Below are 27744 nucleotides of genomic sequence, written 5' to 3'. Positions count from 1 at the left end.
TGCGATCCGGTACAGTACCTCTCCTGTTAAAGACATGTTTAACTGAGCAGCTGTCTGGGCAGGCATCCATATGAAGACTCTCTCCATCTACATGTGGGTCCTTGCTCAATCCTTCTGATTTTAGAAAGCTTTGATCTATGTGTTGGGTATCTAAAGCTTTATGACTATGTTTACATCAGTTGTATTGTCAGTTGTATTGTACAACCAGCCTATTCATTTAATGGCAAACGTTAAAGTTTAGTTTATTGAACAGGGGAAATTTCTTCTTTATAAATTTGGAATCCCAATTAAATCCTCTTTACCTTTTGAGTTTTTTAAATTATTTTACTGACTTTGTTCTGAGACCGACATTAACAACAAAATATGTATGATAAACTTTTGTCTCTCCTTCCAAAATTATGAGTCTGTCTCCCAACAGAATGAATGAAAAAGTTATTTAAAACAAGAGTAACATCCTTGACAAAAATTCCATGAACTTTCAATCTCATTTCCCTTTTCTTAGATAACTTGCCAAGCTGTTTCCATACCAGTTAGCTATTTCCTTTAACTTTGTTAATTATATCAATGAAAAACTTTGTTTTGGCCTTCCTTAATTCATTAACTACTGTTACATAAACCATTGACAATCTGTTTATCTTGTAGTAAGCTAGGCTTCAATGCAGTTTCTAGGGCACATTCCTGTTTTTTTTTACCAAATTCCACTACTGCTCATTGAATCAGGGTCAAATCTTTTATTTGTAATTATTCCTAAACTGTTGATAAAGTATTAAGAAATGAAAATGTCACCATATACAGTATGGATAATATAGTTTTCAGCATGGCTTCCTTAACTTGCCCTTTTGAAAACAAGGATTTTAATAGCATGCTTTCCTGGAACAAAAGTGTAGTTGAAAGATTTAAACATGTTAATTGCAGTAGTATTCTCTTCTGCAACATGGCCATAGACTGGGAAGCCCATCGCATGTATCTGTTTTATAAGAGCAGTGAAGACTGTCTTCATGTGTCCAGTCCTTCGATACTCAGGTAAGGTGAAAGCCATTCTCATTTCACACAGCTCATCAGAGAAACTCCAGGAGACTGGATTCCCACTGTCGTCCAGGATACAGGCACTGGGGAGGTGCTGGATACAGCTCCTCACATGGCTGAGAGTGAGATCACTTCCGCTGTAGGCAAAGGGCTTCACCACCAGCTCAGCATGGGAAACCTGCAGGCTTGAGATCTTCAGTGTAGGGTCACTCCTGTAAGTAATACACAAGCACATGAATTGAAAAGCCTTAAAACATTATCTTGACATGTACAAAGATGACCTAAATAGTTAAATAGTTCAAAAGACTTCATTCTCTGTGTAATTAGTCTTGCACTCACTCATTGTGTAGAATACTCCCTGGGTTGTGATGAACCATCTGGCTGTAGTCTTTGAATTCCTTCACATCCATTCCACTGCTGGTAGCAGCCTCTTTTATTAAGTCACAGTAAGTGTGTGGAATACCTTTTTAAAAGAAAGAGTGTACAGTGTTATCACTGCAAACATTGTAATGACAAAGAGATGCCACCTTCAAGCACAATTTCACAGTGTGTCTTGTCCTAGGACACATGTTACGCTCATCCTAGCTGTTCTCCAGCGCCTGGTGTCGCCTTTGCTCTGCCTTCACCACCACAGCGACAATGATGCAGTGCAGCTGGCTGTAGCGAGCGCCTGGACTGCAGCAGTGCTCTGAGGGTATTTAAACCTGTTCAGCCTCTCCTCGGCGATCTGGCGTTGACGAATACATCTCTCCTGAGCCTCCGGTCCAGCTTTCCGGAGGAGCCCTTCCTGCTCCTTGTTTCCAGTTTCCTCCAGCTCCAACTGGAAGCTTTTGCCCACAGCTGTGCTGCCCCAATCTTTCCAGTGGCTGAGAGGAGGCCGGGGGTCGAGTCTGAAGTGGGGACCTGACTCATCCAAATGCCTCGGCCGGCCTGGAAGATCGGGCACTTCCTCTCCGTGAAGCCCGCCATGGACGTGGCCTATGCGCTGAAGCGCCAGGGCGGAACTGGCTGCCTGACTGGACCGGACCCCGAAATAAACACATCTCCCCTGCACTGGCCTTCCTGCACTGCAGCCCTGCCGCCTGCCGGACCGGGAGCCTGGCCGCAGCAGTCTGCCCCTGGCCCGAAGAGAGCGACCCCCGGTGAGCCCTGCTCCGGGCTCCTGCTCGCAGGACTTTGCAGACAGTTTGTCCTCTGCCCGGTTCTGTGCCTGAGGACTGCTGCTCCTTCGCTCGGGTCTGTAACGCCTTCAGCTTCTCCCTGTTAACTGTTGTTCATGACAAAATATCAACAGAATTTGGGAAAATTATGAGAATTAGTCGTAACTAGTAATTTGAATAAATTACTAGTTGTCATTACAAATCTTAACAATACATTTAATATCAATTTCCCTATTTTTCAGTGCAATAAGGGGATATACAGGATTAAATACATAAGAATCTGAGCTGAACCTGACCGACCCTCAAAATTTTGACAGCTAAGTAAAAGAAACACAACAACCAATTATGTGAATCCTTTTCACAAAAACTTTAAACCAGCTATTTACTGGTCAACACTGTACCACTCCAGACAGGATGGTTTAATGAGGAGGGAGAATCAGAGACATGAAGCCTAGATGGTAATGCTCATGGTTAAAAATGGACATTCATAGCAATAGTTGTGGAAATACCATGAACTTCATTAAAAAGGCAAACATTTTCTTTTGCAAATGATTGTTCACATTGCTGGCAGTGGATTAAAGATCCTGAGAATGAGGAGCACCACAAATCATTTGCAAAAGAAAATGCTTGCCTTACAATATTAACAAGGCTCATGACGAACCATCTGCTCATGTGCGTCAGTGTTTAATATGTTACCAGACCCCCCTTAAAACATGGAGATTGGATCATTGTGTATGTGTAAAAGGTTTTAATGTCTGAAGTCTTTTAAAGTCTAAAGTCTGTGGAAGAACCGGACAGCACAATTACAGTCTGTTCATGAGACTTGTGTGAATGTGTGCGTGTGGTTGGTTTCAGTTCATTAATATACATTATGGATCATTATGATCACTTAATGAGCAACAGAACCTCTCACAATGGTGTCTTGTGTCCAGTCTATCACCCTGTCATCCATCAGCGTCGCCCGCAGATTCTCAAGATCCTTCGTGAACATCGTGCACAGATTAGGGAACTGAACTGGATGGCTTGTCAGGACCTGGGAAAAGATTAAATTAAAGCTGTAGAACATAAACAGTATACAGTACCACAGAACCTGAGAGGATTACCCCAGATCTGACCTCACCTTTTGAATCTCCACTGCTACACCTATGAACTGTTGCTGATCATACAGTATACCCTATGCTTTTCCACATCTTATGCTAACCTGCATGTGTTTGGGAAGCAGAACATGCAAACTCCACACAGACAGGAAACCTGGTATCAAACCCAGGACCAAGGAGGTGTAAAGGAATAGTTCAAATCACCATGTCACCACAGTAGACACTTCAGAGACTGACTGCATATCTACAATATATTATATCTTTATATAATCACAAATCTTTTTAAGGTGTCATATGTAATAAAAGCTGATATAAAAGTGTTTGGACTAAATATGCCTCCTATATTTCTATAATATATTTATATTTATATTATATAATTACAGAGACCTTTAAATGCTCCATACGTTTTTGTTTCATGGTACACTTACTGCACAGTTGCAAAACTCTATAAGATGCAAAATCTTGCAAAAAATAATGAAAACAGTTCTAAAAGGAGCACAATTCTCTGTTAGTTAGCTTATTTTTAGTCTTTGCTCTTTGCAGATTTTCAGATCTCTCTTGTCATCCTGTACCTTGTTTTGACGTCTACAGATGACAGTGTTGAAGTTTGGCCAAGAGTCCACACAGATCTCAAGGCTGCACCTGTTACTGTTCATGATGTGGAGGAGACCCCCATACACCTGAATAATACAGAGCACATCATCATGCAGCAGGTACAAGGTGTTCTCACACTGCTCATTCTGGAGCTACAGGAACACAACACAGACACAGTAATCCCTTCCATACACAGTAAGTGTGTTATTCTTATTAAAAACCATTGATTGATTTCTGAACTGAATCTCCAGATTGTGTTATCATTTTCCGGTGAAGAAAACACATTTATCTAAGACACCTAGATAGAAAGAAAGTTGAATTCCAATTTCTACATTACAATACAAAAAGCTTAATAAATTTATAACTTTGAACAAATGTGTTTTGGCACATTCATATTATAAAATGGCACAGGAACACAACACAGACACAGTAATCCTCTCCATACACAGTAATTGTGTTATCATTTACCTGTGAAGAAAACATATTTATCTAACACACCTAGATACATAGAATTAAAGATCAATTCAAATGTCTACATTACAATACAAAAAAGCTTTATAAATGTATAACTTTGAACTGGTTTTGGCACATTCACGTTATAAAACTGTAGATATCATTGTCTTAGCATGTTAATACAATAACCACAAAAACACATGTCCTCTTTAAATAATAAGAACTCATCAGAAGTGTTTAAAAGAGCATTACCATGATTGATTGAGGAATCTGTTTGAGAAGGATGTTTTTCAAGGTTGAAAGATCTTTAAATGATTTTAGAATGAACATCTCTATTGCTAACTGGACTGGAACTCTACAGTATGTCCTGAATCTCTGAGGTCCTCTCACTGCTCTGCCTTCTGCTCAGACCTGGTTTGGTAAGGGTCCCCTGCAACGTCACTCTGACCCGTCTGCTCTCACTGCCAATCTCTGTGCTCCTGGCACACCTGGGACCTCTGAAGTCCAGCCCCACTAGCGAGTCGGAGCCACAAGACTTTGTCTCCACCTGGAGGCCTCTGTGTCTGAATCTGGATTGTAGTAACAGGGGTGCTGAATGTACTCTAGTGTACAGCTGAAAAGTTCATATTAAAAACTTCTAAGAGGCTACTTCTTAAATAGATTATTTAATAAGTTTATTTTTTAATAAGATTATTTTGAAAAAGTGATCTACTTGGAGCTTTTCTTAAGATCCTTGAAATAACCATCTGAGCCTTCTAAGTTGAGGAAGTTTCCACTGCTGCTAATTCAGGGTCAATAAGTAAGGCGAGCAAATGAAGCTCCAAATGCAAGGTGACAAAGGTTAAATATAATACAGTGGCCCAGTCAGCACTTTAACTGAGACTAAACAGGGGTTAATGTGCACAGATTGGCCCACTCTTAAATATCAACACAAAGGGGTCTGTCACACCAGGGTAGTTACAGAAGCCAAAAGATTTAACCATTATGTCAATCTAGTTTATTGGTATTTAAGACATTTTTGTTGTGCTTCTTATTCAGTGTTAAAGTTTTATGGATATGGTTACATCAGATGTATTGTACAGCAAGCCTATTCTTTTAATTGGGAATTTTTTGAGGGACAGTAGATTCATTGCGGAACAAAAAACAGACAATACTCAGGAGCCTGAATGAAAAAGGTAAATATAAAAATATATATAAAAGCCTAAAATTAAAGAAATATATTGGTACTATATATTGGGGGATTGGAGAAATAAAAATGTAAATAAATAAGGCTGAGAAGTTAGTGTACTGTAATTTGAGGAACATGAATTCTTTTTATTCTCTGACACAGCTCTGGTGGAATAGTCATAAAATCAGAGTCAGAATGTGTACAAACAAAATTAATATTTATTAACAATCAAATAACTAAAGAACACAAAATGTTACTCTTCATACAAGACTATTTCAGAAACCGAAGTCCTGCAGACCCAGAAACACAAAATTCTAACCTTCTAATCTAAAGCACTAAGTAACTCCTTGACAGACCCAGGAACACGAAATTCTAATTCTGTAATCTGAAACATTGTGCAACACCTTGACAGATAAACAAGAGAAACATCCTGCATCTTATATGAAAGAAAACAACCCAAGACTAATACTCCCTTCTTACAACATTGCTGCCAATGGGACTCTGCTGTCCCATTCTAAACACGCATCACCAAATAAGGAGAGAAAAGTCTTTAGCCTGAGGATTCCACAATAAAAGAAATCAGCATTTCCTAAAAATATATAGGACACTGAGCTCTTTATAACAAGGTTCAGAGTACTGAGCCAGAATCTGGTCTCCCAGACTGAGCAGAACAAGGTCCTCTCGCCAGGCACAAGCTCAGAGGAAGAGGATGATGGTGTTTCTTCTTCTGTCCGTCTCTATAACTCTCTTCCTTCATCATCCTTCTGACTCCTCTCCCGTGTGGTTTTTCTTTGCCTTTTTATCCGATGTTCCTGCGTTTGAAACCTCAAATGATTCATCAAGAAATTAAATGTCTAGTGTAAACCAGATAATTCCTTATGATCATCAGTGTTTACCTGTTTCTCAGCCCACCACATGCCAGGCAAATAATTTAAATAAAACATCTTTTTCGTTTTTTTGTGATGCAAACTTTCCAAATGTGACCAATATGAATTTTATGACCTCATCAACTACAACAATAAAAATCAATAACCATTATGTAGCTTTGTCAAACTTAAATATTTACTATAGAGTACACACATCGTTAATAGCTTTAAGTTAAGCTTTAAAACAGGGTGAGCATATGGTAAGCCCTATACCTGCATATCCATATATCCATAAGAGGATAATATAGGGCTTCCTTAACTGGCCTTTTTGAATACAAGGATTTTTACAGCATACTTCCCAGGGACAAAAGTGCTGTTCAAAGATTTAAACATGTTAATTGCAGCAGTATTCCCTTCTGCAACATGGCCATAGATAGGTAAGCCCATCACATGCATCTGTTTTATAAGAGCAGTGAAGACTGTCTTCATGTGTCCAGTCCTTCGATACTCAGGTAAGGTGAAAACCCTTCTAATTTCGCACAGCTCATCAAAGAGACACCAGGAGACTGGATTCCCACTGTCGTCCAGGATACAGGCACTGGGGAGGTGCTGGATACAGCTCCTCACATGGCTGAGAGTGAGGTCACTTCCTCTGTTGGCAGTGTGCTTCACCAGCAGCTCAGCATGGGAAACCTGCAGGCTTGAGATCTTCAGTGTTGGGTCACTCCTGTAAGTTATAAGTAAGTAAATAAGAAAGAAAATTCATAGCTTTCTGCTAATGCCATTTTGTCATTACGTTTCTGCAGAAATAATAATTACTTTATTTGAAGATGTATTAAATGTGTTAACATATCCAAATACATCTGGCATTTATAACAAATAGTTTCAAACTTACATGTGACTTTTTGTAACAAACATTTTTGTAGTAAAGTCTTTATAATATACTTCAAGTAAAGCTAATGGTTTAAAAGGCCTTTAAATTGTATCTTAACATCTACAAAGATTACCTAAATAGTTAAACAAGAGTTCATTCTCTGTGTAACTAGTCTTGCACTCACTCATTGTGTTGAATACTCTCCGGATTGTGATTAACCATCAGTCTGTAGTCTTTGAATTCCTTCACATTCATTCCATTGCTGGTAGCAACCTCTTTTATTAAGTCGCAGTAAGTGTGTGGAATACCTTTTTAAAAGAAAGATTGTACAGTGTTATCACTGCAAACATTTTAATGGCAAAGAGATGCTATCTTTAAACAACAAACATTTAAAATCCATGTAATCATATGAAATATCCATGGAATTTGGGAAAATTACAAAAACTGCTATCATTACAATTCTTAAACACATTTAATATCAATTTCTATATTTATGTTTTATTGCCATATACATGTTTAAATACATATACAGTACATTTGTGCTTAATCTGACAAACCCTCCAAATTCTGACAGCTAAGTAAAAGAAACACAAAAACCTATAATGCAAATCCTTTTCACAAAAACTTTAAACCAGCTATTTACTGGTCAACACTGTACCACTCCAGAAAAGATGGATTAATGAGGAGAGGGAATCAAACCTCAGAGCCATGAAGCCTAGAAGGTAATGCTCATGGTTAAAAAATATAAAAGTGAAAAAAATGGACAACACAAAATGAATCTAGGTTTTAAAGTCTGATCAATGTTTTGTTTCTGAAGAAGGACTGGACAGTACAGTTGCCGTCTGTTCATGAGTCTTGTGTGAATGTGTGCGTGTGGTTGGTTTCAGTTCATTAATATACATTGTGGATCATTATGAACTCTTAATGAGATACAGAACCTCTCACAATGGTGTCTTGTGTCCAGTCTATCACCCTGTCATCCATCAGCATCGCCCGCAGATTCTCAAGATCCTTTGTGAACATCGTCCACAGATTAGGGAACTGAACTGGATGGCTTCTCAGGACCTGGGAAAAGAGACATCAGATTGAAAGCTGTCAAAATCACATTCAATTGTGGAGTTATGAAACCAAAGTAATCTTATGGGAAAATAAAGGTTGGCCAGTTTATTCAAGCCCTAAAAATGCAAAGTGTTCCATGGGATTGTTAATGACCAATTAGTCAGAAACCTGATTTAATGTGTCATCAGAAGGATGGTTCCTCCTACAGCACAGAGTCAGACTACTATAAAACGGGTTTGGCAATTCTGGTGCTGAAGAGAAGAGCACCACCTAGTGGTCAACACACCACTTACAGCAGCAAGTTGTTGCCAAAATGTTACTTAAAATGGATCAACTGGTTTCCCATTCAGACTGCACATCCTGTTGTGTGTGGAGTTTGCATCTGTCTCACTGTCTCGATCACGATTGGCTCTGATGCCTTTCGGCTCTGACATCAGGTTCTGGTGTGGATCTGTACAATATGGAACATTTTCCTGGAATAAAAAAACTGGAAGAGGCAAATTGAGTTTAACCTAACAATATTATTACACACTGCTGTTTTTTTGGGGAGGGTTTGTTTTTCTGCCACGATACATCAGGTAAGCACAAATGCACATAAACAGTTTTTTGAAATAGTAATTTTATTTTTCCAGTCACATTAATTTGTAATTTTCTGTGCAGAGCACTTGCCATGTGTGCATGATCCTTCTTTTCAATTTGCACATCAGGGGTGTCCAGCTCCAGCACTGTACTTCACATGTACCAGAAAACAAGTGATTTGAATTCTGATCCAACTAATTAGTTCAGTACTCCAAAATCAGGTCAGGGGAATGAAAGCCATTGGTTTCTAAACCTAACCTAACCCTGAGAGTTTTGGAGGAATGCAGAGACTCTGAAAAAAACCTACACAAACACATGGGGAACATGCAAACTCCACACAGACAGAAACCCTGGACATGGGATCATGGAGGTGTAGAGGAATAATTCAAATCATCAAGCTGCCTCAGTAGTCACTGAAGTGTTTTAATATATATATCTGTATTGTATCTATACAACACAAATTACTTTCAGGTGTTTCTACATAGTGTTAATACCTGCTTCATCTTCCTCTCTTTGTTTCTATGCACCAAGTCCATTGTTTTACATTCCTACATCAAAATAGCATTAAAGTGCTTTTTGCTTTGACTAAATTTGCATCTAATATTAATCAAACATTTCCCAAACTGGTTTATGTATCAGCACACGACTATTAAAAGCTCCATACTTGACTGTATTTCACAGTACACTTACTGTACTGTTACAAAACCTCCTAGCGGGAATAATGAAAACAGTTCTAGTTTGAGCTGAATTATTTATTTAGGTTATTTTTAGTCTTTGCACTTTGCAGATTTTCAGATCTCTCTATTAAACCCCACACATACATAAGAAGAGCATGCAAACTCCACACAGACAGGAATCAAGCCCAGGACCATGAAGGTGTAGAAGAAAAATTCAAATCATCATGCTACCTCATTATACTGCCACCTCACCTTTACTGCATATCTACTTTGACTAATTTTGCATCTGGCATTTTTCCTTCCCAAACTGGTTTATGGATCAGACTTTTAAAAACTTGTTTTTTACAGTAAGAAGACAGGTTTTTGCAAAAAGAAATCAATTCTCTGTTATTTAGGTTATTTGTAGTCTTTGCTCTTTGCAGATTTTCAGCTCTCTCTTGTCATCCTGTACCTTGTTTTGACGTCTACAGATGACAGTGTTGAAGTTTGGCCAAGAGTCCACACAGATCTCAAGGCTACACCTGTTACTGTTCATGATGTGGATGAGACCCCCATACACCTGAATAATACAGAGCACATCATCATGCAGCAGGTACAAGGTGTTCTCACACTGCTCATTCTGGAGCTACAGGAACACAACACAGACACAGTAATCCCTTCCATGGACAGTAAGTATATGAAAAAAGGTGTCTTAACTGTATTCCCAGATGTTGACATAATTTCCCTGTGGAGAACACCTGTTTATCTAAACAAACACCTTTCAACAATTATGAAATAAAATAAGATAAAATCTAATTGTAACTAATATACAATAAGACTACAAAAAGTTATCTAACTTTGTGACTTTTGTAACAAGTGTACATCCATGGCATTTTCATTCTATAAAACTGTCAATATTATTGCTAAAGCATGTTAATATAATAACCTCTCAAGCACTAAAATGCCATCTTTCATGATAAAAAATTCAGATCAGAAGCAATACCCATCAGAAGTGTAAATAAAATACGTTACCGTGATCGGTTGAGGAATCTGCTTGAGAAGGATGTTTTTCAAGGTTGAAAGATCTTTAAATTATTTTAGAATTAACATCTCTATTGCTAACTGGACTGGAACTCTACAGTATGTCCTGAATCTCTGAGGTCCTCTCACTGCTCTGCCTTCTGCTCAGACCTGGTTTGGTAAGGGTCCCCTGCAACGTCACTCTGACCCGTCTGCTCTCACTGCCAATCTCTGTGCATTTACCTCTTCTGGACAATTCGGGGAAGCAGTACAGGTATAAAATAAAATGTTAGGATATGGATTGAAAAGTAGGGCAGCAAGGTGCCTCAGTGGTGAGCATTGCTGCCTCACAGTACAGCGGCCCTGGGTTCAATTCCTGGGCTATTGTCTGTGTGGAGTTTGTATGTTCTCCCTGTATTCTTGTGGGTTTTGTCTGGCTGATTACCACTGTCTGAGGCAGACCGGCCCTGGATGAGGCCACTAGAGGCCACCTGAACGTGAATTAACATTCTGGTAAACGCAACATCTGTTTTATAGAATAATTGCTAAATTAACTGATGGAAATATGATTTTCTTATGATGTTGTAGGTATGTGCATATAAGTGTGTTTGTGCCTCTTTTCGGTCAGTAGCCAAGTGTGGTAAAACCCAAGATGTTGGTAGAGTCGAAGAAAACATTTTAGTTTAAATTCAGTTTTGCAAAGATGACAGTAGCAGCATAGGTAAAGTTGTATTATGTTTATTTTGAAGAAGTGATCTACTTGGAGGAATCTTTTTGCTTTTCTTAAGATCCTTCAAATCACCATCTGACCCTTCACACCCCCCAGTTTAGGAGTTGCCACCATGCGAAGACTCCTGAGCCTCAGCAGTGAGGAGACTGTCGCAGACGAGCAGCCTCGCTCGTCCCATGTCAGCCCACCAGTAAGGTAGAGAATTTCCACTGCTGCTAATTCAGGGTCAATATGTAGGCGAGCAAGTGAAGCTCCAAATGCAAGGTGACAAAGGTTAAATATAATACAGTGGCCCAGTCAGCACCTTAACTGAGACTAAACAGGGGTTAATGTGCACAGATTGGCCCACTCTTAAATATCAACACAAAGGGGTCTGTCACACCAGGGTAGTTACAGAAGCCAAAAGATTTAAGCATGTTCAATGCAGTAGCATTCTCTGCTAAAACATGGGCATAGACTGGGAAACCCATAACATGTATCTGTTTCATTAAAGCATTCAAGACTGCCTTCATGTGTCCAGCCTTTCGATATTTCGGGAAGGTGAAAGCCATTCTCATTTCACACAGCTCATCAGAGAAACTCCAGGAGACTGGATTCCCACTGTCGTCCAGGATACAGGCACTGGGGAGGTGCTGGATACAGCTCCTCACATGGCTGAGAGTGAGATCGTTTCCACTGTAGGCAAAGGGCTTCAACACCAGCTCAGCATGGGAAACCTGCAGGCTTGAGATTTTCAGTGTTGGGTCACTATTACAAGTAATAAGTAAGCAAAAAAAAGTTCATAACACAACACATTATATCACTGATATCAGTGTTTACCTGTTGCTCAGCCCACCACATAATTTAAATAAAACATATTTTTAGTTTTTTTGTGATGCAAACTTTCCAAATGAGACCAGCAACTGATATGAATTTTTTGACCTCATCAACTACAACAAAAAAAATCGATAACCATTATGTAGCTTTGTCAAAATTCTTTAAATATTTACTATAGAGTACACACATCATTACTAGCTGTAAATTAAGCTAAAAAAGAGTGAGCATCTTGTAAACCCTATACTGCATACTTCAAATGTGACATTTTCTGTAACACAATTATCTCACAAAAAACATCAACATAAGATATATAGGATATATATATATCCATACAGTATATCCATAAGAGGATAATATAGAGCTTCCTTAACTGGCCTTTTTGAATACAAGGATTTGTACAGCATACTTCCCAGGGATAAAAGTGCTGTTCAAAGATTTAAACATGTTAATTGCAGCAGTATTCCCTTCTGCAACATGGCCATAGACTGGGAAGCCCATCGCATGCATTTGTTTACTAAGAGCAAGCAAGACTGTCTTCATGTGTCCAGTCCTTCGATACTCAGGTAAGGTGAAACCCATTCTCATTTCACACAGCTCATCAGAGAGACACCAGGAGACTGGATTCCCACTGTCGTCCAGGATACAGGCACTGGGGAGGTGCTGGATACAGCTCCTCACATGGCTGAGAGTGAGGTCACTTCCTCTGTTGGCAGTGTGCTTCACCAGCAGCTCAGCATGGGAAACCTGCAGGCTTGAGATCTTCAGTGCTAGGTCACGCCTGTAAGTAACAGGCAAGAAAATTCATTATGTTTCTGCTAATGCCATTTTGTCATTAAATTTCTGCAGAAAATAATAATTAATTTATTTGAAGATGTATTCAATGCGTTAACATATCCACACACATGTGGCATCTAAAACAAATAGTTGCAAATTTACGTGTGACATTTTGTTACAAACAATTTTTGTAGTAAAGTCTTCATAATATACTGCAAGTAAAGCTAATGGTTTAGAAATATTAAATATTATCTTAACATGTACAAATATTACCTTAATAGTTAAACAAGACTTAATTCTCTGTGTAATTAATCTTGCACTCACTCTCCGGATTGTGATTAACCATCAGACTGTAGTCTTTGAATTCCTTCACATCCATTCCACTACTGGTAGCAACCTCTTTTATTAAGTCACAGTAAGTGTGTGGAATACCTTTTTTAAAGAAAGATTGTACAGTGTTATCACTGCAAACTTTTTAATGGCAAAGAGATGCTATCTTTAAACAACAAACATTTAAAATCCATGTAATCATATGAAATATCCATGGAATTTGGGAAAATTACAAAAACTGCTATCATTACAATTCTTAAACACATTTAATATCAATATCTTTATTTTTTATTGCTATATACTGTACGTGTTTAAATACATACTGTATACATTTGTGCTGAATCTGACTAAAACTCCAAATTCTGACAGTTAAGTAAAAGAAACACAAAAACCAATTATGCAAATCCTTTTCACAAAAACTTTAAAGAAGAAGAAAAATTCAAATCATCATGCCGACTTTGACTAATTTAGCATCTGGCATTTCTCCTTCCCAAACTGGTTTATGGATCAGACTTTTAAAAACTTGTTTTTTACAGTAAGAAGACAGGTTTTTGCAAAAAGAACTGAATTCTCTATTTAGATTATTTTTAGTCTTTGCACTTTGCAGATTTTCAGCTCTCTCTTGTCATCCTGTACCTTGTTTTGACGTCTACAGATGACAGTGTTGAAGTTTGGCCAAGAGTCCACACAGATCTCAAGGCTGCACCTGTTACTGTTCATGATGTGGAGGAGACCCCCATACACCTGAATAATACAGAGCACATCATCATGTAGCAGGTACAAGGTGTTCTCACACTGCTCCTTCTGGAGCTACAGGAACACAACACAGGCACAGTAAATTAAACTTAACACTTCCAAAGAAAATAAGGTAAAATCAAATTCATTATAACATTGTCTTAGAATGTTATGTCAATAACCACTCACGTATTAAAATGCCACTTTTCATAATAAAAAATTCAGATCAGAAGCAATACCCATCAGAAGTGTATATAAAATACGTTACCGTGATCGATTGAGGAATCTGCTTGAGAAGGATGTTTTTCAAGGTAGAAAGATCTTTAAATGATTTTAAAATAAACATCTCTATTGCTAACTGGCCTGGTACTATATGTCCTGAATCTCTGAGGTCCTCTCACTGATCTGCCTTCTGCTCAGACCCACTTTTGTAAGGGTTTCCTGCAATATCACGGATATATATACACGCTCTCACTGTCAGCCATGGTGAACCAGGAACAATTAAAAGTTCACACCCAGCAGCTAGAACTCCTTGCCCCCACCTGAGGGCTTCTGTGCCTGGATCTGGATTCTGATAACATGTGTGTGGAATTACATGCATCCAAAAACATCCTGGTAGGTTAGTTGGGTTCTGGGAAATTGGTCTGATGTGAGTGTATGAGTGACAGTGTCTGTCTGTTCCTTGCGATGGACTGACGTCCTGTCTTACACACGTTGCTGGCCAGGTCAGGCTCCAGCTTCTCTGTGATCCCGTACTGGATCAAGGGGCAAGGAAATAGGTGGGTGGATTGAGAACTGTAAAATTTACACCTGGGGATGTTTTGTTAAAATGTACAATGCACTAGTAAGAGCACATTTTGAATATTGAGTACAGTTTGGGGCACAACATTGAAAAGATATTGCTGATGTAGATTCAGTCCAGTGAAGAGCCACAAGTTACATTTTCAGACTTTAAAGGAATGTCCTGCACTGACTGAAAAAACTAGACATTTTTTGTATTTAAAACAACCAGATCTTTATCTTATGATAAAGATAAACCAGGCAAACCAGTCATCCAAGGTCAAAGCTCTTCAGAATCAACAGTAAAATGAAAACCAGAGGCCAGCAGCCATCTGCCCCTATAGCTCACAGCTGGCAGCCCACTAAAGTTCAGCGGGTGTGAACCTGGCCAGTACCTGGATGGGACCTCCTGGGAAAGCTAGGGTTGCTGCTGGAAGAGGTGTTAGTGGGGCCAGTAAGGGGTTCTCACCCTGTGGTGTGTGTGGGTCTTAATACCCCAGTATAGTAAAGGGGACACTAAACTGTATAAAGGCACCTACCTCTGGATGGACAGAGACATAAAACTGAGGTCCTGACTCTTTGTTGTCATTATAAATCGCTACACAATGGCCATCTTGCCATCACTGGTCACGGAGAATGCTCTTCGGTTGTAATGTACTGTACAGCTTGTACTCCCTTATCGCAAGAACGTTGTCTTGATTGTGGTGAACCATCAGATTGTGGTCTTGGAGTTCTGACATTTACTCCATTAATGGAGACAACTTCTTTTATCGGGTCACAGTATGATCTTGGGATATTTTAAGATTAGAGAAATTATTTTCTGCTATCATGGCATTTCTTAAGGACAAGGTGATGTCAACTTTAAATGTACACAACACTTACCTTTTTGTTCTTAGGAAATAACTGTGGAATTTCAGAAGTTACTAGAATGTTTCAGAATTATTTTTAACAAATTTATTAAATCTCTGATATTTATATTTTCCACTTTAATAAGAGAATATGCACCTGTGAACAGAAACAACATTGCACTGAAACAAAGGATTCTCCATGTACTTACAGGTAAGGAAAAGAAATGCTGAATAATACATTTACCTCCTGCTCCACAGAAGACAGACAGTTTTGCATGTCTGTCTATTGGTATTCAACATGTCCATGATTGGGTTGAGTGGAGACTGTACTAACTGGAGAAAACTAGGATAAACCTGTACAGAACATGCAAACTCCACACAGGCATCCAACTCTCTCAGTGTAAATGTTCACTTTCTTGGCTTAAATAAATTCAAACAAATATATGATGAAAAGATGTAAACAAGATGTGTTGCTTTGCCTTATGTAAAGCTACAGGGCAGGTACATACTGATCTTTGTTGTTGCTAGATGGTGCACATTTCTTGCAGTGGCTTAGTGTTACTGGGATTGAGAAGTGTCACAAATCTTCAGGTTTGAAAAGCTTTATTTTTCTTTTTTTTTTAAATTGGAAATAGTGTCCTTATTGTTTATTTGTAATGTTGACTGGCTACCCCTGACAGACTTTTGAATAATTTATTTTTTAAATGTAATTGTCTGAACAGAGCACTAATTATGTATATGTGTGTTGTCTGTCTTCCCAATTTGTAAATGAGGAATTTCCCAACTGCCCTGCTATGTGCTTTGTAACTGGCAACTAGAAAACAACAGGTCATTTCGATTTTTATCCAATTAATTTGTTTAATTCAGCAAATGGGGTCAGAGCAGTAAACATACTGATAGGTTAGTTGGGTTCTGTGAAATTGGTCTGATGTGAGTGTATGAGTGACAGTGTCTGTGTGTTCCCTGCGATGGACTGACCTCCTGTCTTACACATGTTCCTGGCCAGGTCAGGCTCCAGCTTTTCTGTGATCTCGTACTGGATCAAGGGGCAAGGAAATAGGTGGGTGGATTGAACTGTAAGATTTGCACCTGGGGATGTTTTGTTAAAATGTACAATGCACTAGTAACAGCACATTTTGAAGAACTCATTTTGAAAAACTAGACCTCTTTAGTCTTGAAGAAAAACATTGCGAAAAGAGTAAGGGTGTTTACCCTGGCATCCTGGCCTTTACCAGTCATGGCCTCCTAATAATCCCCATCTCATCTTCATCACTCTGCTCTCCTGGTCTGTGCGGAGTGTACTGGTGCACTCTGACTGCCGTCACATCAGTCTACACAGCGGGGGAGAACATACAAACTCCACACAGACAGCACCCCTTTTAACTTTTGTCGTCTTTGTCATGGATGGATTACCTGGCTATGGACTCTTGCCTACTCTGGATTTCCCTGTTTGGACTTGTTTGCCTTGGCCACGCCCCCCCCCCCCCCCCCCCCCGAGCACCAGTGCACCGTCGACACGCCCCCCTGTTCGTCTACCAGCCCTGTTCCTAGTCCTCTCTCCCCCATGTTTGTTGCACTCCCTTTCAGATTCTATCGTCTGCACAGGGTCCTGAAAAACGCTTTGTGACACTATCACCCTGTCATCCATCAGATACACCTGCAAATTCACACGATCCTTCGGGAACATCGTGAACAGATTAGGGAACTGAACTGGGTGGCTTTGTGGACCCTGGAAAGAGACATCAGATTGAAAACTGTCAAATGTGCATTCAGTTTAAGTTGTGAAAAGATTCTGTCCGTTTCTAACTCATTGATATTGCCACCACTGCAGCTCCAGCAGTCTCACAGTTTGTCAGTCCTTAACATCAGATACAACTCACTCCTTCTTTATAAGCTGCTTAACACCCCAGAGTTCTTGAAATACATGAGGGGATCCACTTTATCCCCCATTTAGAGTGACACACGCAGAAGTGAGGAGTTTGCTTTATTTATAGACATAGGACAGTGAGTGGAGCAAATCTGGCCCAACGGAAATGACCAAGTTGAGGAACATCAGACGTATTGAACAGTACAACCAACCTATTCTTTTAATGGGGAATTTTGTTAAGGGACAATGGATTCATTGTGTTACAAAAAGGAGACAATACTGAAGAGACTGTTTGAATAAAAAATATATAATAGCATAAAAGTAAAGAAATCTATTACTATACAGTATATAAAATATGAATATATATATAAACAAGCTAAAGGGGTTAGCCCTGTAATGATAAGCAATATGCGACACATTGACAGATGTACAAGAGAAATATCCTGCATCTTAAACAAAAGAATACAACCCAGGACTAATTCTCCCTTCCTGTAACATTGCTGCCAATATCAGCTGGGCATCTGCCTTCTCATTCTGAACATGCGAATAAGGAGATCAAGTCTTTAGTGTCTGGATTCCACAGTAAAAGAAATCAGCATTTCCTAAAATAAATAGGACAGTGATTTTCATTTATTAAAATAAAACAGAAGGGTTATTAGAGAAAACCTGTGATCGTCAATGTTTAGCTGTTTCTCAGCCCACTACATCGTAGGACAATAGCTTGAATTAAATCCATTTTTTTGTGAAATGCATTTTCCAAATGTGAGCAGCAAATGTTATACATTTTATGACCTATTCAACTACAACAATAAGAATCGATAACCATTATACAACTTTGTCAAATGTCTGTGAAAGCCATAGACTATACACATCATTAATAGCTGTTAATCAATCAGAATAGAAGACCATCTTGCTATACTGTATACAGCAAATGTGACCTTTTCTGTAGCACAATTACTTCACATGTGTTTAATTATGTTGATAAAGTATTAAGAAATGAAAACATCACCAGATATGGATAATATAGTTTTCAACATGGCTTCCTTAACTGACCCTTTTGAAAACAAGGATTTTAATAGCATGCTTTCCTGGAACAAAAGTGTAGTTGAAAGATTTAAACATGTTAATTGCAGCAGTATTCTCTTCTACAGCATGGCCATAGACTGGGAAGCCCATCGCATGTATCTGTTTTATAAGAGCAGTGAAGACTGTCTTCATGTGTCCAGTCCTTCGATACTCAGGTAAGGTGAAACCCATTCTTATTTCACACAGCTCATCAGAGAAACACCAGGAGACTGGATTCCCACTGTTGTCCAGGATACAGGCACTGGGGAGGTGCTGGATACAGCTCCTCACATGGCTGAGAGTGAGATCACTTCCACTGTAGGTAAAGGGCTTCACCACCAGCTCAGCATGGGAAACCTGCAGGCTTGAGATCTTCAGTGTAGGGTCACTCCTGTAAGTAACACACAAGTACATAAGAAAGACAATTCATTATGTCTCTGTTTGGACATTTTATCTTTGAATTTCTGCAGAAAAGAATAATGCATGTGTTTAGAGATGTATTAAACACATTAACATCTCCAAATATATGTGGTATATAATATTACTAGTTGTTACACTTTTTGGTAATCGTGAACACATTCCTCTTCCCTTATGTTACTCAAACACTTTTCCTCACTGAATGGTTCTGGAAATATTAAATGTCACAGAATAAGTATCATAAAAAATTAACTTTATAATGACTGCAAGAAAAGGTAATGAATTAAAAAGCCTGAAAACATTATCTTGTCATGTACAAAGATGACCTAAATAGTTAAAAAGACTTCATTCTCTGTGTAATTAGTCTTGCACTCACTCATTGTGTAGAATACTCTCTGGGTTGTGATGAACCATCTGGCTGTAGTCTTTGAATTCCTTCACATCCATTCCACTGCTGGTAGCAGCCTCTTTTATTAAGTCACAGTAAGTGTGTGGAATACCTTTTTAAAAGAAAGAGTGTACAGTGTTATCACTGCAAACATTGTAATGACAAACAGATGCCACCTTCAAGCACAATTTCACCATGTGTCTTGTCCTAGGACACATGTTACGCTCATCCTAGCTGTTCTCCAGCGCCTTTGCTCTGCCTGGTTCTGTGCTTGAGGTCTGCTGCTCCTTCGCTCGGGTCTGTAACACCTTCAGCTTCTCCCAGTTTACTGCTCTTCATGACAAAATATCAACGGAATTTGGGAAACTAAGTCACAACTAACAATTTGGATAAATTACTAATTGTCATTTAAATTCCTAACAATACATTTAATATCAATTACCCTATTTTTCAGTGCAATAACGGGATATACCAGATTAAATACATATGAATCTGAGCTGAACCTGACCGACCCTCCAAATTCTGACAGCTAAGTAAAAGAAACACAACAAAAAATTGTGCAAATCCTTATCACAAAAACTTTAAACCAGATATTTACTAGTCAACACTGTACCACTCCAGACAGGATGGATTAATGAGGAGGGGGAATCAAACCTCAGAGACATGAAGCCTAGAAGGTACTGTAATGCTCATGGTTAAAAATGGACATTCATAGCAATAGTTGTTGAAATACCATGAGCTTCATTAAAAAGGCAAACATTGTCTTTTGCAAATGATTGTTCACATTGCTGGCAGTGGATTAAAGATCCTGAGAATGAGGAGCACCACAAATCATTTGCAAAAGAAAATGCTTGCCTTACAATATTAACAAGGCTCATGACGAACCATCTGTTCATGTGCGTCAGTGTTTAATATGTTACCAGACCCCCCATAAAACATGGAGATCGGATCATTGTGTATGGTAAAAAGGTTTTAATGTCTGAAGTCTTTTAAAGTCTAAAGTCTGTGGAAGAACTGGACAGCACAATTACAGTCTGTTCATGAGTCTTGTGTGAATGTGTGCGTGTGGTTGGTTTCAGTTCATTAATATACATTGTGGATCATTATGATCACTTAATGAGCTACAGAACCTCTCACAATGGTGTCTTGTGTCCAGTCTATCACCCTGTCATCCATCAGCATCGCCCGCAGATTCTCAAGATCCTTCGTGAACATCGTGCACAGATTAGGGAACTGAACTGGATGGCTTGTCAGGACCTGGGAAAAGATTAAATTAAAGCTGTAGAACATGAACAGTATACAGTACCACAGAACCTGTGAGGATTACCCCAGATCTGACCTCACCTTTTGAATCTCCACTGCTACACCTATGAACTGTTGCTGATCATACAGTATACCCTATGCTTTTCCACATCTTATGCTAACCTGCATGTGTTTGGGAAGCAGAACATGCAAACTCCACACAGACAGGAAACTTGGTATCAATCCCAGGACCAAGGAGGTGTAAAGGAATAGTTCAAATCACCATATCACCACAGTAGACACTGAAGAGACTGACTGCATATCTACAGTAGAATTATATCTTTATATAATCACAAATCTTTTTCAAGTGTTTTTGCATTACTGTTTCTTTTATATTTAATCTTGCTTCTACACACCTACTTAATTGTTTTGCATTCTTATTTTATAAAAGCTGATATAAACGTGTTTGGACTAATTATGCCTCCTATATTTCTATAATATATTTATATTTATATTATATCAGCACCTTTAAATGCTCCATATGTTTTTGTTTTATGGTACACTTACTGCACAGTTGCAAAACTCTATAAGATGCAAAATCTTTCCAAAAATAATGAAAACAGTTCTAATAAGAGCACAATTCGTTTAGTCTTTGCTCTTTGCAGATTTTCAGGTCTCTCTTGTCATCCTGTACCTTGTTTTGACGTCTACAGATGACAGTGTTGAAGTTTGGCCAAGAGTCCACACAGATCTCAAGGCTGCACCTGTTACTGTTCATGATGTGGACGAGACCCCCATACACCTGAATAATACAGAGCACATCATCATGCAGCAGGTACAAGGTGTTCTCACACTGCTCATTCTGGAGCTACAGGAACACAACACAGACACAGTACCCCTTCCATGGACAGTAAGTGTTTTATTCTTATTAAAAACCACTGATTGATTTCTGAACAGAATCTCCAGATTGTGATATCATTCCGTTGAAGAAAACATGTTTATCTAAGACACCTAGATATGTAGAAAGAAAGTGCAATTCAAATTTCTACATTACAATACAAAAAGCTTTATAAATGTATAACTTTGAACAATTGTGTTTTGGTACATTCACATTATAAAACTGTAGATATTGTCTTAGCATGTTAGCACAATAACCACAAAAACACTAAAATGTCCTCTTTTAATAATAAGAACACATCAGAAGTGTTTATAAAGTACATTACCGTGATCGGTTGAGGAATCTGCTTGAGAAGGATGTTTTTCAAGGTTGAAAGATCTTTAAATGATTTTAGAACAAGCATATTTTGCTCCTGACTGGCCTGGTACTGTACTGTATGTCCTGAATCTCTGAGGTCCTCTCACTGCTCTGCCTTCTGCTCAGACCTGGTTTGGTAAGGGTCCCCTGCAACGTCACTCTGACCCGTCTGCTCTCACTGCCAATCTCTGTGCTCCTGCCACACCTGGGACCTCTGAAGTCCAGCCCCACTAGCGAGTCGGAGCCACAAGACTTTGTCTCCACCTGGAGGCCTCTGTGTCTGAATCTGGATCGTAGTAACAGGGGTGCTGACTGTACTCTAGTGTAGAGCTGAAACTTTCATATTAAAAACTGCTAAGAGGCTACTAATTAAATAGATTTTGGTGTTTCTTGGTGTTGATGTTTGTGTTCTTACATTTACCTCTTCTGGACAATGCGGGGAAGCAGTACAGGTATAAAATAAAATGTTAGGATATGGATTGAAAAGTAGGGCAGCAAGGTGCCTCAGTGGTGAGCATTGCTGCCTCACAGTACAGCGGCCCTGGGTTCAATTCCTGGGCTATTGTCTGTGTGGAGTTTGTATGTTCTCCCTGTATTCTTGTGGGTTTTGTCTGGCTGATTACCACTGTCTGAGGCAGACCGCCCCTGGATGAGGCCACTAGAGGCCACCTGAACGTTAATTAACATTCTGGTAAACGCAACATCTGTTTTATAGAATAATTGCTAAATTAACTGATGGAAATATGATTTTCTTATGATGTTGTAGGTATGTGCATATAAGTGTGTTTGTGCCTCTTTTCGGTCAGTAGCCAAGTGTGGTAAAACCCAAGATGTTGGTAGAGTCGAAGAAAACATTTTAGTTTAAATTCAGTTTTGCAAAGATGACAGTAGCAGCATAGGTAAAGTTGTATTATGTTTATTTTGAAGAAGTGATCTACTTGGAGAAATCTTTTTGCTTTTCTTAAGATCCTTCAAATAGCCATCTGAGCCTTCACACCCCCCCATTTTAGGAGTTGCCACCATGCGAAGACTCCTGAGCCTCAGCAGTGAGGAGACTGTCGCAGACGAGCAGCCTCGCTCGTCCCATGTCAGCCCGCCAGTAAGGTAGAGAATTTCCACCGCTGCTAATTCAGGGTCAATATGTAGGCGAGCAAGTGAAGCTCCAAATGCAAGGTGACAAAGGTTAAATATAATACAGTGGCCCAGTCAGCACCTTAACTGAGACTAAACAGGGGTTAATGTGCACAGATTGGCCCACTCTTAAATATCAACACAAAGGGGTCTGTCACACCAGGGTAGTTACAGAAGCCAAAAGATTTAAGCATGTTCAATGCAGTAGCATTCTCTGCTAAAACATGGGCATAGACTGGGAAACCCATAACATGTATCTGTTTCATTAAAGCATTCAAGACTGCCTTCATGTGTCCAGTCCTTCGATACTCAGGTAAGGTGAAAGCCATTCTAATTTCACACAGCTCATCAGAGAGACTCCAGGAGACTGGATTCCCACTGTCGTCCAGGATACAGGCACTGGGGAGGTGCTGGATACAGCTCCTCACATGGCTGAGAGTGAGATCACTTCCACTGTAGGCAAAGGGCTTCAACACCAGCTCAGCATGGGAAACCTGCAGGCTTGAGATCTTCAGTGCGGGGTCACTATAACAAGTAATAAGTAAGCAAAAAAAAGTACATAACACATTATATCACTGATTTTACATTATGCCTTTGCATTTCTGAAGAGAATAATAGTACAAACAAATTAGCACTTTGTTTGTACTATTACAACACTTTCTGTAGAAATCCAAAATACTTTTCCCTTTCCCCTACAGTATGTATCTCAAATTCATTACCTCAAGTTTCTCAAGTTTCAGAAAAAAGCTTAATTTTTCCTTTACACCTACAAAGGTTACCTTAATAATTAAACAAGACTTAATTCTGTATGTAATTAATCTTGCACTCACTCATTGTGTAGAATACTCTCCGGATTGTGATGAACCATCAGATTGCAGTTTATGAGTTCTTTCACATCCATTCCACTGCTGGTAGCAAATTCTTTTATTAAGTCACGGTAAGCACCTGGAACACCTTTTTCAAAGAAAGAGTGTACAGTGTTATCACTGCAAACATTCATGACATAGAGGTGCCACCTTTAAAATTCATGTTATCATAGGAAATGTCTATGTAATTGTGAAAAATGAGAAAAGCTGCTATCATTACAATCCTCAAAAACACATTTAGTATCAGTTTCTATATTTATTTTTTTTACTTCCATATTTGTTCAAATACATACAAATTTGTGCTGAAACTGACCGACCTTCCAAATTCTGACAGGTAAAAGAAAAAGAAAAACTAATTATGTGAATCCTTTTCACATGAACATTAAAACCAGCTATTTTCTGGTTGACACTATTCATGAAAAAGACAAAAAGCTTCTTGAGAAGGCAAACATTTTCATTTGCAAATGGTTGTGCACGTTCCTTGCAGTGGATTAGAGATTCTGTGCATGAGGAGTTCCACAAAACTTTTAATTAATGTGTCACCAGCTATTCATGTATGTTCAAAATGCAAACAGACCTTCTGGAAAAACATGGAAATGTCATCATGTTAAAGGTTTAAAAGTGCGATGAATGTTCTGTTTCTGTGGGAGGACTGGGCAATACAGTTGCAGTGCCAGGTGAGTCAGTTGAAGTCCATTTCAGTTCATTACTATACATTTTGGATTATTATGATCATTTTCTGAGATACAGAACCTCTCACAATGGTGTCTTGTGTCCAGTCTATCACCCTGTCATCCATCAGCATCGCCCGCAGATTCTCAAGATCCTTTGTGAACATCGTGCACAGATTAGGGAACTGAACTGGATGGCTTTTCAGGGCCTTGGAAAAAAGACATCAGTTTCAAAACTCAAATTCACATTCAATTTCTTACATAATTAAACTTGCTGTCTGTTTATAACACAGTGATCCAGGTACTCCCCAACTCCAAACTCCACCAGTCTCACCCTTCGTCAGTCCTGAACTGTCAGAGTTTCTCTGTGATCAGTAGGACATGAGTGTGGACACTTCTAGTTTGTGATCATCACAATGTCCAGTCAGATATATGTACAATCGTTTACAAGGAGGAGCAGCAGAAAGCAGGTGGCCCAAGTTTCTTGTTGAATCTTGTGTCTTCCAGATATTCCCAGCTTTATAGAAGTCTTGATTCACTACAGTCAATTTAAACCCTTGCATGTTTACAATGCTTTTCATCTGAAAGAATCCAGAAGCTCTTTATCCCCTATGAAGGTCATCACCTACATTAGTAGCACATGTAGATCATGGTGAAAATGAAGAATTACATCACCAAAGTAATGTTATGTGTTATAAATGGGACAGATTATGCAAATCTTACAAATACATAAAACAGTATACAAAGTGTTCCATGGGACCTTTAAAGACCAAGTTGTCAGAAACCTGATTTAATATTTCATCAGAAGGACAATGCCTCTTACAGCAGACTACTGTGGCACTGGTTTGGAAATTCTAGTGGTAAAGGGAAGAGCACCCCCTAATGGTCAGCAACACCACTTACTGCGACAACCTGGTCTCCCAGCCCAGTACTGACTGGTCACAGCCTTACATAGCATCTGAGATCTGATGAGATTAGGAAAGAAGGCAGTACCGCCTGTCAAAAGCATAGTATTTGAAAATATGCTGTATACTAATACAATGAGATTTTGCTAACATTGATATTTAATGAATTAAAGCTGTAGAACATATTCAATACACAGTCTGTATACAGGCTGTAGCTGTAATGACGCGGCGAGATGGAAAATAGCCGCGTGTGACTGAGAGCTGACAAGCACGTCTCGGGCAGAGGCGAGGGGCGGAGCGCCGCAACAAAGAGGTGGCAAAAAATGAAATAAAGGCACACAAAATAAACCCCACACTCAGGTCTGAAAGCGGTAGAGGCTACGAACAAGGGAAGCGCTTAAAGAACAAAGCAGGCGCAAAACACAGTGAGAAAGATAACGGGTGAAAAAACGACGAGGTAACAGGCGCACAGCAACTCAGCGAGGGAAGAGTTTAAAGGAAATGAAACTAATAATGAAATAATAAACTAATTTGAAGACTGCTGTGAAAGTCTGTCTGAGCTGTTCTAACAGCGCCGGGAGTTGTGCTGTCCAGCGCGGGCATGACAGTAGTTAGAGAGCAAGAGATCATCCGTGAGGATTACCCCAGATCTCACCTCACCTTTTGAATCAGCACTGCTACAACCATGAACTGGTGCTTATTGGACACTTCATGGTTTTCCCCACGTTGGACAGCACATCAAAGCACAGGTATCCATGAAAAACTGAAGAATTTCTGAAGAATTAGTTCAATTCAGCAATTGGGGTCAGAAGGATTAAACCCAGTGGTCTCTAAACCTAACCTGCATGCACTGAGAGGGAAAACAGGAGACCCTGATTAAACCCCACACATACATAAGCAGAGCACGCAAACTCCACACAGACAGGAATCAAACCCAGGACCATGAAGGTGTAGAAGAAAAATTCAAATCATCATGCCACCTCAGCAGACACTAAAGGGCTTTACTGCATATCTACTTTGATTAATTTTGCATCTGACATTTCTCCTTCCCAAACTGGTTTACGGATCAGACTTTTAAAAAATTGTTTACAATTTACAGTAAGAAGACAGGTTTTTGCAAAAAGAAATCAATTCTCTGTTATTTAGGTTATTTGTAGTCTTTGCTCTTTGCAGATTTTCAGCTCTCTCTTGTCATCCTGTACCTTGTTTTGACGTCTACAGATGACAGTGTTGAAGTTTGGCCAAGAGTCCACACAGATCTCAAGGCTGCACCTGTTACTGTTCATGATGTGGAGGAGACCCCCATACACCTGAATAATACAGAGCACATCATCATGTAGCAGGTACAAGGTGTTCTCACACTGCTCATTCTGGAGCTACAGGAACACAACACAGACACAGTAATCCCTTCCATACACAGTAAGTATATGAAAAAAGGTGTCTTAACTGCATTCCCAGATGTTGACATAATTTCCCTGTGGAGAACACCTGTTTATCTAAACAAACACCTTTCAACAATTATGAAATAAAATAAGATAAAATCAAATTGTAACTAAGATACAATAAGACTACAAAAAGTTATCTAACTTTGTAACTTTTGTAACAAGTGTACATCCATGGCATTTTCATTCTATAAAACTGTCAATATTATTGCTATAGCATGTTAATATAATAACCTCTCAAGCACTAAAATGCCACCTTTCATAATAAAAAATTCAGATCAGAAGCAATACCCATCAGAAGTGTAAATAAAATACGTTACCGTGATCGGTTGAGGAATCTGCTTGAGAAGGATGTTTTTCAAGGTTGAAAGATCTTTAAATGATTTTAGAATTAACATCTCTATTGCTAACTGGACTGGAACTCTACAGTATGTCCTGAATCTCTGAGGTCCTCTCACTGCTCTGCCTTCTGCTCAGACCTGGTTTGGTAAGGGTCCCCTGCAACGTCACTCTGACCCGTCTGCTCTCACTGCCAATCTCTGTGCTCCTGGCACACCTGGGACCTCTGAAGTCCAGCCCCACTAGCGAGTCGGAGCCACAAGACTTTGTCTCCACCTGAAGAGGATCTGGATTCCCTGCCTGGATCTGGATTCTGGTACGGCTTAATATTTAATGTTGAATAAGTAGCCTCTTAGACGTTTCTAAGAGGCTACTAATAAATAGGCGTTGGTGTTTGTGTTGACGCATATACCCCTTCTGGACAATGTATGGAAACAAAAACTGGTAAATATGTTAATATATGGATTAAAAAAGTATGGTAGTGCAGAGGTTAGCATTGCTGCCTCAAAGCCCCGGGGCCCCAGTTGTAATTTCTGGGGTGCTGTATGTGTGGAGTTTGCATGTTCTCCCTGTGTTTGTGGGTTTCCCCTC

At 39.2% G+C, this 27744-nt stretch overlaps 1 long non-coding RNA gene across 3 annotated transcripts; it reads right to left on the bottom strand.

The window, feature by feature from the left end:
• Positions 1–716: 716 nt before the first annotated feature.
• Positions 717–10711, bottom strand: LOC138216049 (uncharacterized). Of its 3 annotated transcripts, none has more exons than XR_011183681.1 (5): positions 10565–10711; positions 3856–3963; positions 3093–3219; positions 1366–1489; positions 717–1238 (listed from the first exon to the last, which is right to left on the bottom strand). It is a non-coding gene; the product is annotated as an uncharacterized lncRNA (long non-coding RNA). The 3 variants fall into 3 exon arrangements; XR_011183680.1 differs by lacking the exon at positions 10565–10711 and adding an exon at positions 4583–4960; XR_011183682.1 differs by lacking the exon at positions 10565–10711 and adding an exon at positions 4583–4960 and having other exon boundaries at positions 1366–2293; positions 3100–3219.
• Positions 10712–27744: the final 17033 nt, after the last annotated feature.

The sequence above is a fragment of the Lepisosteus oculatus genome, chromosome 25, assembly GCF_040954835.1.
Source record: "Lepisosteus oculatus isolate fLepOcu1 chromosome 25, fLepOcu1.hap2, whole genome shotgun sequence".
Classification (NCBI taxonomy): Eukaryota; Metazoa; Chordata; class Actinopteri; order Semionotiformes; family Lepisosteidae; genus Lepisosteus; species Lepisosteus oculatus.
The sequence above is the reverse complement of the archived record's forward strand: the minus strand, read 5'-3'. Positions and strand labels throughout refer to the sequence as shown.